Source organism: Daucus carota, chromosome 3 (genome assembly GCF_001625215.2).
Source record: "Daucus carota subsp. sativus chromosome 3, DH1 v3.0, whole genome shotgun sequence".
In the NCBI taxonomy this organism is placed as follows: domain Eukaryota; kingdom Viridiplantae; phylum Streptophyta; class Magnoliopsida; order Apiales; family Apiaceae; genus Daucus; species Daucus carota.
In genome coordinates, this window is record NC_030383.2 from 2506128 (window position 1) to 2522054 (window position 15927).

Here is a 15927-nt window from a genome sequence, read left to right on the forward strand (position 1 = left end):
AATTAACGCACCTTAGGGTCCTCCAGCGATCACCACAATTAAAGGTACGAAAATTTAAAAACAAAAATTAAAATCTAAATGATGTGCCCTAAGTGTAAAAATGCATGATGCAACACATATTTAATTCTAACTACTATTTTTGGATTTTAAATTTTAAATTTGTTTGTGTTTTTTTTAATTTTCAAATTTGTTTGTGATTTTCTAAATAAAAACGAAAAATAAGAGTGGAGAGATACGGGCTACCAAAGCAAGCTTCCAAATCCGTGCAAAATTTGTTCACTTTACTCCATTATTCCCGAATATTCCTCCTCGAAATAAAAACAAAAATAGTGAGAAACAAACTAATCCGAAAGATTAAAAATAAAGGAGCGAAAAATTAATTTTAATCCCCGGCAGCGGCGCCAAAAACTTGATGTGCTCGAAAAGAGATTTTAAAAATAATCGCAAGCGCACGATCACCGTTTTAATATTTATGATTCGATCCACAGAGATTAAAATTATTTTTCGCTACCTATTATTAACCTAGGCGAATTAGAACATTTAATTAGTGAGAATTGGTTTAAGAATTTAATCTAGAAATATTTACTACTAAAAAAAAAAACAATTAAACTAATTAATAATGACGTAATGATTTTACCTACTAAATTAATCTACCAATGATGACTTATCCAACAAAGTAAAAACAAAACTCGGAAAAGGGCTGCCAAACAGACTTGACTCGGCCAAATGATTATGAAACTACCAGCAGAAACTATACCCATGTACACTCAGCAGAAATCGATTTAAAATTAAAACTTAAACAAAAATAAAGCACAACTAACACATGACTACGGCAAAACGCACACCACTGCTCTGAATCAAATCAACTAAAACCAGCCTCAACAATTTAACTTAACGTAATGAATTCAACAAAACAGCAGAGAATAAACGACGCAGCCAAAACATAAGACACACCCAGCCATTAACTCGATACTCCGATAAGAAAACAGAGACAAACCAACAACGAAATTGCAGCAGCAAAACAGGGGAAAACGACGCAGCATATGACTCGACTATGGACTCAACAGCGAAAAACGACTCGGCAAAGATCAACTGACCCACTCGACAGTGGACTCGAAATAGAGAAAACCCAGCAAAAACAGAACTGAAACCGCAGCAGCAAACTCGCAGACAAAACTAACCCAACAAAAGAAAGAAATACGCAGTACTAACTACTCAGCAACACAGACTTGAATCAACCGAGTCACAAACTCGGCACAACTGACTCAGTACATACCCACGCAGCAGAGAACAGGGGAAACGCAGCAACTAATACAAAAACGATACTCAACTTCAGCCATCAGAATCTAAATCGCAAAACAAACTCAGACTCGGGCAATACTGCACAGCAACGAGACAAACTCGTCTAATCGACTCAGTAAGAAACGGAAAAAGCAATATTCATAACTCAAAACCAGAACTCGGAAAACCGGACTCGGCGACTCGTAGGTGAACAGGAAACGAAAGAACTCAGTGAAATAACTCTACTCGACAAAAGTAAAACTCGATTTAAAGATTAGTGATTGTGGGGTTTGTTAAAACGAAACAGAGGATATGAATGTTTTCACTAGTACAAACTGGACTTTCTGCGTCGGTCAAATAACCCCTAAGGCGTCGGTTAAGTGGCGTAGCAAATGTAGGAGACGCTATAGGTATAGGCCTATAGCGTCGGTTAAATTGATGACGCTAATGGTTGATTTTTAGCGTCGGTAGTCAGTAATGCCGACGCTATTGGTCTACCAATTGCGTCGGTTCTCAGAAACGCCGACGCTATTGGTCTGACCATTTGCGTCGGTTCTGTAAAACGCCGACGCTCTTGGTCTACCTACTGCGTCGGTTCTGGAAAACGCCGACGCTGTTGGTCTACCTATTGCGTCGGTTCTGGAAAACACCGACGCCAAATCCTGACCAATTGCGTCGGCTGTCTGAATAACCGACGCCTAAAGTATATTTTTTTTAAAAATATATATTATTTTTATTTTCGTGTGAACATCTAGCAATTCAACATCGTCATAAGAATAACCTCAAGTTACATAAGAAAAATGGACCATAAATTTGATCTCATTAATAAAAAAAAATACAAAAGTATTATGAAAGTTTAATACATAAGAATATGCATCTAGCGTAATATTTCAATACATGAAAACTTCAACTGATATATTTGATACATCAGACTAGACTAGCTGTAATATTTCAACTAAAATGAATACTTTCTGGCTTCGCAAGATAGATGTGCAAGGTCACCTTAGTCTAGTCTGATGTCTACTGCTTTGTACGTTGTACCTTTGTACCTGCAGTCCACAGTCCACACTGTAAAGCTACATTGTTAACAAGTAGCAACTATAATTTTAATAACCAAATACATAAGTTGTAACTTTAGTAGTTAGCAAGGATATATATCTGTGTACAAGTTCTGAAGACCGTGGATGCAAACCAACTGTGAAGCCTCAAACACCCGCAGTTCTTGTTTCTCGCACGGAATGGCAAGTTCAATGACAAAGACTACGTATAGAAGTAGGTATAACATATAATTAATTTGCATTACATATACACCCAAGTCCACCTGAAATTGGATAAGAGACAAACACAAGGGATTAAAACAGTTAAAAGATAAGCATGCCGGATGCCTCCCAAATTACTGGTTAGCAAAATGGGAAAAACATGTCAGCAAAATATTATATTAGATGGCTCCATATATTACTCACGTTCCAGGGAAATCATATATCAAAATATGTAATACAAGTTTTAGATATATACTGTATAAAACATTCAATGGAACCTAAAAGAAAAGCGTGAAAATACCTTCACATCAAGTACTGGAGCTAGCAAGATCGAAGTCCACGGTATAATCATATTCAATGGTCGAAATAACGGAAGCCACAAATTTCAAGAATATGAATAGGTACCTAAAAACAATACATGAAACTGATTCAAAACAATCTAAAAAGCAAGTCAACAGATACAAAACAATAAACTTAGTGGGTTTGCATAAATTTCACTCAGTGACACTGGAACAAAAATATTTAACATCTACACTATTAGTTCTGTGTTTGGATAGAAGTACAATACTTGAATATCAGCCAGTGATTTTGACTTTGTAAAAGCTGCTAGAACACTAACCTAATGTTTACTTCTTCACAGAATTCAAAAGCTCAAATCTCCGCATTCAAATTGTATATTAAATTGTCTCAAGGTCTTACTACATTGTATCTATACTGCAGGCGTTCATGTTAGCAACATAGCTTTTGCAGTCATGTTTTAAGAGCCAAAATTGGAAAATGACTTGCAAAAAAGATGTGAAAATGGAGCAAGTTTTTTCTATTTCAGTGCAACCAGTTACAGAATTCAAAACATATAAAAAAAATGTTATATGAACTAACATGTAAGATAAAAGGAATTAGGCCTTCCTAGAGTAAAAACAAGTCAGCCACCATATATAAAATTCATGATAATGCACTAGCAAGTTAAGAAGAATTACCATTTGGATCAGCATTTTCAGCTATTTGAAGGGCATCTGAGCTGGCAAGATAAGAGTTATATCAATACAAGTCCCCGCCATTTGATGTCGTACCAATTCAACACACCTGCTTTTCATTTAATAATATAAACCTCGGTTATAATGACAGGACAAGCTCCAGCAGTAGGAACAACAATCAAAATAGCTTTAGTTCCAACAGATTTAAAACCAATTTTCTCCAGGTACAACCTCTTAAAGAAGCTGTGCCATAGAAGTATACAAACTGTGAGATAAATGACCGCGTTGTGGTCCTTGAAGAAAATTTCAGCCTTACATGAGTATTAATTCTGTCCAGTTAGAGGAGGAAAAAGAAATTTTGGTATAGCGTATACCAGCACTGGTAATTGAAGCTGCTCTCTGTGAAATAAACTATTCCATTACCCTGGTCAATGTCCAAAACCTTAGCAAAATAGAACAGAACGTTTCCATGTAAGCATCTGCAATATAGAGATCTTCTATTCTTTCATTAAACCGTGAGCCCAATGGACGTCCACAAATGTGCTCTTTTTCTTCGTGATCATATAATCCTTGACAGCCATCTCTGCTAAATGCACAAGTACCTCAGCTATCAAACCTGTTTACATCTTGCAAGTCAACTAACTACTCTCATACATAGTAACTCTGAATTGTTTTGGACACAGGTTTCTCGGTGATACTTATACTAATAGGACACTATTCTACCAAGTTCTTCACTATATAAATTGCAAGTAATTTAAGTTAACATAGGCATGCTCAAGATCATAGCAGAAGAATAAGTATATTTACATCAAGCACTACCACTACAAGGAACTCACAACATCAGTGCCAATATGAAGTCAAATGATTGATCAATGGCCTTTATATGATCTTAATTTCCCCAGTCCAGCTCTGCAACGTTGATAGAACCTACAGGAACTAAAGAATACGTTTTCACTAATTGTAAACAGTGATGACACCACATATATTGATTAACTTTTTGAAACGAATCCCAGCACTATATTTAAAGTATGAATTAACACAGTTACAGTAGACATAAAAGGAAGACCTAAACAGTGAAATACAACGAAATCAGAAGTAGACTAATTTTCAAAGTCGAGCATCAGATGAATACTGAAAACTAAACTTAGATGCCAGAAACATGCATGCTACCTGTATCCGGATTTTTTTGCATAATCCGGAAAGTGTTGGGCTCAACATTTCTCATTAGCAAGGGCAAAACCTCAGTTTGATCTGTAGAAATTACATCACATCCCAACAGCGACATGCCTGTGAAGGTAGATATAAGTCAGACTAAGTACTATCCAATGCACTCAAGAAAACATAACTATAAAGTACAATATACTACTATAATCACATCACTATAAATTCCACACTGAGATGAAATATCTTGAACGGAACTCACCAAATCCAGCGGCAGCAACCGCCGTGCCGCCTCCAATTGCCAATCAACCCCACAGCTCCAACTCCGTATACAAACACCAATCAAAACGCACACACACCATCGACACCCAAATCACAGTATACAATACATACACACGCAACTCAGCCACCGCTCGACTAAATCACCACCACCTACAATCCCTCCGTCTCTCACCGACAACGGCGTCGCCGCCGATAACTCGAACTCATCAGACACAACCGACAACAATCGTATATATATACACATACATATAATTACACACATAACTCAGCTTGAATTACGGATGAATTAATCTCATAAAAATCAATGGGAAGTGTGAGAAACCCTAGCCTTTCCTTGCCCCCAAATCGCACCGCCTCTGCTGCTGCAAACCGATGTTCTGTTTTTGTGTGTTTTTCATTTATTGATTAATTTATTTTTTTTTTGAAACATCATGTTTATTAATTGTTAAAATTCTATTTATATTTATATGTAAGTAGTTGAACACACACGTAGTCACGTACCCAGAGCTGCTTTCCCATTTCTTTTTATTTAGGGGGTGTTTGAAAGTTAGAGGTTTGGAGTAAAATTAGAGGTTTTGGGTGTTTTAGAGGTTTGACTATTTCAATCCGCTAATGTTAGTGTTTGGTATTTAGCGGATTGAAATAGAGGTTTGGGATAAAAAAAGCTAATTTGAGGAGCTTTTTGGGTTAGCGGTTTGGGTATGTGACACAAAAAGCTTATCAAACAGCTATTTACCAAACAGTTTTACAAAAAACCGTTAATTCAATCCGCTATTCAAAACATTTATTTAAATCAGCTAGTCAAAACATCAAATTCAATCCGCTAACTGCTAATTACCAAACAGGGCCTAAGCCCCGATAGCAATACTACGTGTACACTACACAATTGCTACCTCTAACAGCTAACCGCTAACTGCTAATTACCAAACAGGGCATAAGCCCCGATAGCAATACTACGTGTACACTACACAATTGCTACCTCACTGCATTCTTTTAAAACTAAAAGAATAAATTTATGAAAATTTATTTATATGTAAAAATATCCACCCCAATTTAAAAATAAAAATTATTTCCATCAAAACAAAATTCGGGGTTCAAAAATCTGTTTTCAAATCTAAAAATAAACTTTCTAATATTTTCAAAAAAAAAGAAATAAATAAATCCCAAATAGCTCATATTTGCAAAAATAATATTTTATAAAAGCTTTTTTTATTTTCACAAATGAAGCTCAAAATCATTTTTTAATTGTAAATAATTAAAATAATTATAAAAATATCAAAATTTGAATAACTTAGTGATTAAAATCATATAAACTTTTAGGCTTAAATAAAATAAAATTTTTATTTGAAAATCAAAAGAATATTTTGATTTCTCAAAAAGAATATAATAAATTCAAATTCTAAACTATCCGCTCGAACAGAAAATAAATGATTAAAATTGTACAACTAACATGTAATACAATTAAATCAAATAATCATATAATAGCAGCAACTCGCGAAATTGTTTTTGAAAATCCAACAAATTGGAATAATATATAAAATTTCATTCATCTTATTTTCGAAAATTAATAATAAATAAATAAATAATCGCTGAAAATTCTGAATCGTTACATTTATATATCATAAAATTTGAATTTTAAAATTATATTATATATAATAGAATATTGAATTTATATAAAAATATATTTTTAAATTATAATATATATTTTTTTAATTAAATTTAATTATAAGATTATATATTTAATAATAAATATTTCGAATTCTTGGTTATATATTATATGATATAATTTCAAACATAATATTAAAAATATATTATACATATAATCATATCAAAGTATAGTTATAAAATTATATTATTCTATAATATAATATAATTTTAAATAAATATAACATCTAAAGCGTCGTCATTCTCTTGACCGATGCTAGAAGTGAACCTACAGCATCGGCATTCTTGTGACCGACGCTACAAGTGAACCTATAGCGTCGGCATTCTGCCGGCCGACGCTACAAGTGAACCTATAGCGTCGGCATTATCCCGACCGACGCTACAAGTGAACCTATAGCGTCGGCATTCTCCCGACCGACGCTACAAGTGAACCTATAGCGTCGGCATTCTCTTGACCGACGCTACAAGTGAACCTATAGCGTCGGCGTTTTGCCCGACCGACGCATAAAAGTATCTACAGCGTCGGTTCTGTCTTTAACCGACGCTAAAAGGGCGACGCAGAAAGTCATTTTTGTACTAGTGTTTTAACGAAACAGGGGAATGAGTGTTTGTTTTGCTTAAAAACAAAGTTCAGCATAATTAACTAAATGGATAAAAAGAAAGTAAAATAAAAGAACTGCTGATTGTTTTATGCGAGTAATATAAACTGCCGAATTAACTTATAATTATATGGTAATCCAACCCCCCACACAAATTATCTTTTGTGCTAGAGTTTAAATTTCTTCCAAAAATTAAAACTAACAATTGAAAGATCTACACTAATCACAAGCTCAATGATTCTTCCTTTCCCAAAAGCCCTTAAGCATATATGGTGGTACTAAGAATCATGTCACTTGAAGAACATAAATTAAAAAGACAATATAAGATTAAACTAAAAGAGATTTGCATAGAAATTAAAAAGTGTATACAAGCTTGGAAAGGAAATTGGGGCTAGAAAATGTAAATCTATCTAAGATGCTAACTATAGAAATGACTAGGTAGAAAAGGTGAGTAGGTGGCTAGGTTGCTAGGTTACTAGGTAGGTTGGTGATTACAAGTAAAGAGAAGGGGGTATTTATAACTAAAGAATTAGGGTTTGGGGGTAGGGTGGCTCAATCTTGACCATCCATGTGCCTTGTGTGTTGGGAAGATTGTGGCCCTCCATGTGTCCCTTACTTACCAATTCCTTTTTTTCTTCTTTTCCTTTTCTTTTTCTTCTTTTTCTTGCATTTTCTCTTCTTTCTTTATTTATATACAATTTCCTGAAATAAAATAAATAAGCGATTAATACTACGAAAATAAACAAAAAAATAGGCACTTAAATATGCAAAAATATGGACTAATCAAGGACCATAGGAGCCTCTGATATAGGGAAATCAAAATCCTGTGAGACTTTAAAGAGTCTCTTGGAGGAAGATAACTGTGGATCCATTTCTATGAATGAAGCTTCATCATATGCATCCAGTGAATCTCCGAAGGAGCGTCCTGGGCTTTCAAAGGAGGTATTCATGTTTGCTAACCAATTATAAGAAAAGCTCTCAATAGACAGATTTTGGTATGTTTCCATGCCTAGCTATAACTCTTATATTTAAGCACGGATTAGATAGTGAGGGCAAGAGTTTCTAAAGTTCAAAAACAGAGGTGGGTAAAAAGAACAAGGAAATGCATTTCTTTGAGATTCATATCTCTGTTTCTTATACAAGTATCAGTTGTATTATGCATTGCTATCACCATCTTCTCCTCACAATCATGCATGTGGTTGCATGAATACTGACAATTGCGATAAATAATTGACAAGAAAATGAAAAGGAAAACATAAGGGTCCTCTAATGTATTGTTACATCTTCAGACTCAGTTTCCTTTTCCTATTTGTTAAACATGAATAAGCGAAAGAAGATAGGCCCCTTCGGCCCTTCCCACTTAGATTACGATATATAATAGCAAAAGCCTGAAATAAGAGGATCAGAATAAGCTCATGCACGTTTATGAACCATCAAAACACTTTCAAGACATAAGAAGGTTGATAATCAGAATAAAGGCCTTTGTTTGAAGTACTTTTCGTCTTCTGAACTATCTAGAAGATGTTGATCCTGCTTTGTTTGCTTTTGTTGTCATCTTCTAATATTCTTTGTTCTCTGTCATTCAATTTGAACGTGGAGACAAGATGTTGATTCTGCATTCTTTGCTTTCTTGTCAACTTCTGATATTCTTATGCTCTATCATTTAATTTTGATGTGAACGCGCATTTGCTTACTTACATTGCTACATGGTTGAGTACTTCTATAGTACATCTCAGGCCACTCTCAGAACCTAAAATCTAAAACGAAATCTAACAAAGAGATATGGAACTATTGCTTGGTAAAGAGACTTCAGGCAATTACATCCACTAGCTGTGTTAGTGATGGCATTTTGAAATCTACTCAAATATATTCTGAAAGAAGGCTCATCACATTCATTCTTAAGTTAACTACTATATCTTTTGAATCTGAAGAAGCTAAAGTCGAAGACATTGGTCCCATTGTTGTCTGAGAAAGATATGGACATCAGTGTAGGTTTCAGGAGCAGACACCATAGCCACCAAAACAGGAAAATGACTAAGAATCAAATGGTCCTTCCTGGCGTCCCCACAAAGACAAAAACAATGATAGAGTGATTTAATTATTTTAACCCCGTATTTAAGCCTCATTATAAAATACTAGCTCATATTAGTTTTTGGTTTAATTTTTTTTATACTTTTTAACATTGATTAACATCATTTGTGAGTATATTATGATATATTTAAATTACAAAAAAATATACTACTGTTATAAAATAATATATGCAGAGAGATAGTTGAGAGAGCTAGACAAGAGATAAAGAAGTAGATATTATTGTGTGTGTTTTCTATATGGTTACACAAATATCCTTTATATAGGATTACAAAATGTGAGTTACATGTAAACCAATGGACTAGCTAGTGAAAAGCCAAAAGTCTAGCTAGTGAAAAGCCAAAGGACATCCACATAATTATATTATTTATAACACTCCCCCTTGGATGTCCGTCAAATGAAATAATGTCTTGTTATAGCCTTCCTGAAAAACCCCTTGGGAGAAAAACCAAGTGAAGGAACAAAAACATTAGTTTCATAATGTGCACGTGATGCTGCCTCGTTAAAACCTTTCCAGGAAAACCCAGTGGGAAAAACCATGGATAAGGGAAAAAGAGTGCAGCGTGCATTTGCTCCCCCTCATGATTATATAAAATAATATCTCTGAGTTGATGAGTTCCTTTGTTCTAGAACATCTCAAATATAAATGTTAAAAGTGCCTTCATTGAGTTGTGTAGCTATCATCATAAGCAGTTAGTGGAGCTTTCATATATATTGTTGGTGGAGTTCCCATCGTAATCTTGTCATGCTACACTGTTTTTCCAGCTTTGGCCATCTTAGATTGCCCAAGTCAAAATAGTGTGATAAGAAGTTCCTGCAACAACTCATTTTATACCAAAAGAAAAAAATCTAATATAATTTATTCAATATTGATCCACAGTTGAAATGAGGACTTTGCTCCTGCAAAATAAACTTAAAAACCTTATGAGATAGATTTGTGGAGATTGAATAAACTTTCAGAATTCACACGCCTTTAGAGCGAGCAATTACTACTTATGTACGGTACTCCAGGACCGAGATTTTTTTTTCCTTTCAAATGTCCACAAAGTTCACTGTACTACATTTATAATCCTTCTGGGATTCACATATAACAAAATACATTCAGGAGTATATTCTTCTTTCAGTAGATATAACACGAAATATTTTATCACAAAAAGTAACATTGATCTAATTTAATTATGAGGTGCAACTCATTTCAATGTCAACTAGAAACACATTCTAGTTTCCATTTGCTCTGGCCAGAGACTTTATAAGTTGTCACCTATATTTTGATATACAATGATAACATGTCTGCTAGTCCAAATCCATTTTTCATTCTGAGGAGGATATCTCGAGAGCTTGTTATACTGCTTCTGGCAGTTAAGTTTCTTTCAGGACAATCATGGTCAAGTGGGCATATAAGACTTAAATCAAGTCATCACATATAATGAGATTATTTGGCAATCAAATAATAGTATCCACCACAAGATACTTTTTCTCTTCATGACCAATACAAGGTCATCATACAATTATCTGAGTTTCACATTCATAACTATTTGTTGAAACTTCATTTCGTTTTCACACAAAAATCATTCATATCCCACTGACTTGACACCTTTAGGTGTGTTAACTGCAGTTTCAAATATTTCTCCATTTTTAAGAGATAATGATTCATAGGGTGCACTACTTTCACAACTTCAGGTGTGAGAGGACTACTGGTCCAAATAATTTTTCTTTATAATTGCCTCAATTATATCCTTTCGCCAATTTTGTCAATATTTTCTAACAGATCCTGCTTCATGATCCTCATTATTATCAATAACCTCAAGTTCTATAAATATCATCGACGTCGATTCGATTTATGGTTCCACTTCATTCTGGACAAGGCATAATATATCAAGATCTCTAAATTTTTCATTACTTTTATTTTCTCTAATTTGTCATGTCTATAATCTCTTCTGGAGATCCTTCAATGCCATGTCTATAATCTCTTCTGGAGATCCTTCAAAAATTATTGATTCTCAATCTAGCCATCATCAATTATTGCTCCTTTTCAATTTTTTTTCTTTTCTGTATAAGATATATCGAACCAACTTGCCTATCACGCTTCAGGCGTTCTTTAGACATAGTAGTATCTTCTGCGACATTTATATCATAGGAGCATATGTAGCCGGTGTTTGCGACGTAGTCATTATTTTCAGGTCATCAAAATGAATTATCTTATGAACTTCTGGTTCATTTTCATATATTGAGGATCGAGATGAGGCAATGATAATTCATTCTTATATATCTATGTTCACCGGCTATTTATTTTCTCCCCCTGATTTTGGGAAAACAAACTCATTAAATCAAGTCATAACAAATACATATTGATGATTCCAATGCACTCATATGTAATATATATTCAATGGTGGAATCGATCTTACTATTGTGGTGGAATTTCTATGATGACCAAATAATTTGTTTACGCGGGGGGGGGGGGGGGATATGAAAACTTTTTTATATGATGCGAATCAATATATAATTAATACAAAACAATTTTTATGGAAAAGATAATATTCATTGTGAGATTCACCAGCATTATATAAGCACATATTATAAATAATGAATCTCGCATAATTCAGGCTGCGAGTTGATAAAAACTCGGTATATAATTATATTTTTCAAAAAATATCTCACTGTTCAATAAAGGGAGAATTATAACTCATATCATATCTTCATCTATTCATTCTCAAAGATGAAAAATCACAACTATATTTATGCTGGTGATCAAGTTTGTCTTATAAGCAAATAACATATGCACCATTGAGAAGAAGAATCTACAGGTTCTTGACAAAAGTCCATATAAAATATCAATTACTATTCGCACCTTTATTAAATTGAGATGGCTTAGCTAGTCAGGCCAAATTGTAAACTTATAAGTAAACTTCTGGTTTACTTCAAAATCAATTTCAATTATGCTTATTATAAACTAGTGGATCAAAATCTTTCTCCACGTTACTTTTAGTGCACTGAATGAAATTTAATATTTGAAGGCCCTCGATATCTCAATGCAATAAATTATATAAATTTCATTCTTCAATCTTCTTGGGAGAGTATAATTGCATTAATACTATACATGCTCTTCTAGAGTAAAATGTACTTGAGAGAGTAGATAAAAATATACATGCTCTTCGAGAGCCTTATTCATGCTCTTCAGGAGCCTTATACTTTCTCTTCCCAAGTCTTATATTAATGAGACATCCTATATAATCCCCCCTTTGGATGACTCATTTTAGATATAAAGTATTGATACTTGTCATCTTTATATCAATCGAGAGAAATATTTCTTACACATAATAAGAATATGACTTAAAGTATTTGTAATGTCAAGACCATACAGGCATGGTTCATATCTTTTGAATTTCTAATATTGTCACATTATGGTATGATATCATTTGTGGGCAACACATAATTCTTTTATCAATAATTCAAATTTAGTAAAGCACAATTAGTCATGATATCAAGTCATGATTTTAACAACCCAATTTCATAATACTGTGTCTACGGGACACAATATAATACTTATTCAATTAAAATCTATTATATCCAAATATTATACTATAGAACCATCCTTCATAAATATTATATCATTTAGGATAAACTCATAAATTGAATATTATACTACTATATCATTTTTCTGGGATGTAATCAAGTGTTTAAACATATTATATATACTATGTTGACATCCTTCATCTTCAAAAATCAAACATATAAAAAATGTGTGATAAAAGATAAACTAATTTTATTATATAGAGACAACTTCTGGTTGTTATTTCGTGCAACTTCTGGTTGCAATTATATACTCAATCTATTAAAAACAACGTCAAATAGGTGTTGTAGATAATATCAACATCATTTAGCTCAAGTGAGATAAAAAAAAATCACTTTTATCAACACTAATTTTAAATCAACTATAAATTTAAGGCAAGTAGTGATATTAACATTCTATCAATTATCAAGAATTTCACATGGAGATCACATAATATCACTTATTTGAAACATGCATATGTGATATACTTTAATATGTGAGCAAGACATAGTGTGTGCCCATAAGCCATCTCTTTCAAACCATGATGTATAAAGTTTTGACTATCTCAAAATTTGGGGTGTCCTCGAAGTAGAAAGATTAAATATGGACAAGTAAAGATCTGTGTAGCATATATTAATCTGAGATACATAGACAAACACTAGTGGTGAGGTCATACATGATGTACATAGATAAGAATGATATGAAACTTTTATCTCTCTCATAGAAAAATTAGCTAAGTCATTAATTAGGATTACTACCAATATAAACTCATATGAAATAGATAAATGACTTGAGAAAAATTCATTTTTTTTAGAATAGAATGGAGCACATGTGACTCATGACTTTTTAAAGATTAGAGAAACTTACTATCTATTAATCATGTGCAGTTTTTGGATTAGAGAGTCACTAATAAATCATGATTTTTCTTTTTGTGGATTCATTTTGAATAAATTGATCACATGTACACAAATAAATTGATCATATATCCTATTTGTCAAATTAAAATAATGTAGTGTACGAGAAAGAAAACGCAAGTGAGAATCATCACATGAATTCTACACATATTTAAGAGTGACATAAAATCTATATTAATCCACCACCGAAGGTATTCATCAAAATTATATATAATAATCAATGAAAATATAATATGGTAGAAAAAAAACAACATGATTTTCATTAGTAAAAACAAGAATCTCACAAATATTCAAATTCCAAGAGAGCCGAGAATAGAGATCCAAAATATTTCATCCAATTTCAAAAGGGTCCAAATAGTGAAGTCCAAAAAATCCAAAGTAATTTACTCAAATCCAAAAGTACGTATTCAATACAATTCACTCAAATCCAAAAATATCCAAATAATGTGTTTAAATCCATAAGAGACTAAAGCATATCCATATAAGTCCATACTAACTCCAAAAACTATAAACATCCACATATCCAAAATCGATTATTCCAAAAACAAATCCGAAAGCAAACTTAAAAACATGTAAACATATAAAATGATTCCATTTATGTATACTTGGATGAACTCACTACTTACATGTATCATCAAGATTAATACTACCTAGTTTAAGTTTTAGAAAATTAAGAGACTATTCTAAAATATATAAAATCTCTCAATTTTAACGTACAACTAATTTAGTATAATTTTAGAAGAAAAAAAATGGTGAAGGGAGGCTTACCTTAAAATCTTACGATTTGATGACAATTCATTTGAATTCAAGATTCCTTACTTCAAGAATGTCTTTGAAAAACCACTAATCCGGAAGAACAACAAACTTCTCGTAGCAAGAAAAATCTTCATCCATCCTCTTGAATATCAAGTACAAGAATTTGTGAACAAAGCAAGGGAGTAGTCTTACAAACAAAACAAAAGAGCGAGCCATACAACATACAACAAAATGAAAAAAGCAGATCATGCTGATAACGTGTTATAAAATAATATATGCAGAGAGATAGTTGAGAGAGCTAGACAAGAGATAAAGAAGTAGATATTATTGTGTGTGTTTTCTATATGGTTACACAAATATCCTTTATATAGGATTACAAAATGTGAGTTACATGTAAACCAATGGACTAGCTAGTGAAAAGCCAAAAGTCTAGCTAGTGAAAAGCCAAAGGACATCCACATAATTATATTATTTATAACAACTACACAGATTTTCTAGCTCAATTTGTGAAATATTTGCTAGCTAATAGTCCCTCTCTCTGTTGTAATTCTGCGGGCTGTTCGAGTTAATTTCTTTCGAGGATTCAGGTATTTATCTACTATACAGATTCGGTAATTTTTGTAAAGAGTCCTTAAAAATTTATACACCAGAGGTCTGAGCTTTATTTCCATCATCATTTTATAGGTTTTCATTGGCTTGGTGGGCCTACACTTTCCCAATGACTGGTGCTGCAATTGCAACCCTTAGGTACTCACTTGAAGTCTCAAATTTTGCAACTAAATCACTGTCCATCTTGCTTTGTACCGTTGCCACATTCACAGTGACAGCCCTGCTTGTGACAACAATTTTCCATGCTTTTGTGCGATGGGACCTCTTCCCTAATGACACTGCAATTGCTACAAGTGACAAAAGGCCAAAAACAGTCCGAAAATGGTATCATCGTAGAAATGGTAGCACGGATATTAAAGACAGCGAACAGTACCTCAAGTTTACAGACTCGAATGGCAAAGATATTGAGGCTTCTCTAAAATCTTCAGGTTCAGGTGCCAGTGAGGAAAATACCCATGTTTCAGCTTTTTAGAACAATTTCTCATCGCAATCCAATGCCCGAGAAGAAAGTAGTAGTTGACGTGATGGTCAAGTGTCTCTATGTATCGGCTATGTCATGGATTCACTTCTCGGAACTATCCAACTTCATGTGTGTAAAAAAAATAAGGGTAAGGCTTGGTGATCAGGACTTCTCCCCAATACGAAAGTCTTATGCACTGTGCATGGCCTAAGAGGAACTTGATCTGCATTTCTTGAAGTTCCAGTGACATTGTTCTGCACAGCGTAAAGATTGAGAAGATGGATTTTTATGCTTAGGTATTGTAGCAAGTTCCATCTTTTATCTATGTA

The 15927-nt window shown here is 33.4% G+C and overlaps 1 long non-coding RNA gene across 6 annotated transcripts; it reads right to left on the bottom strand.

Moving 5' to 3' along the window:
- Window positions 1-2084: 2084 nt before the first annotated feature.
- LOC108213571 (uncharacterized) lies at window positions 2085-5370 on the bottom strand. Of its 6 annotated transcripts, none has more exons than XR_010289710.1 (7): window positions 4938-5370; window positions 4685-4801; window positions 4351-4450; window positions 3938-4130; window positions 3518-3623; window positions 2842-2945; window positions 2085-2602 (listed from the first exon to the last, which is right to left on the bottom strand). It is a non-coding gene; the product is annotated as an uncharacterized LOC108213571 (long non-coding RNA). The 6 variants fall into 6 exon arrangements; XR_010289709.1 differs by having other exon boundaries at window positions 3889-4130; XR_010289707.1 differs by having other exon boundaries at window positions 3831-4130.
- Between the last annotated feature and the right edge of the window lie 10557 nt (window positions 5371-15927).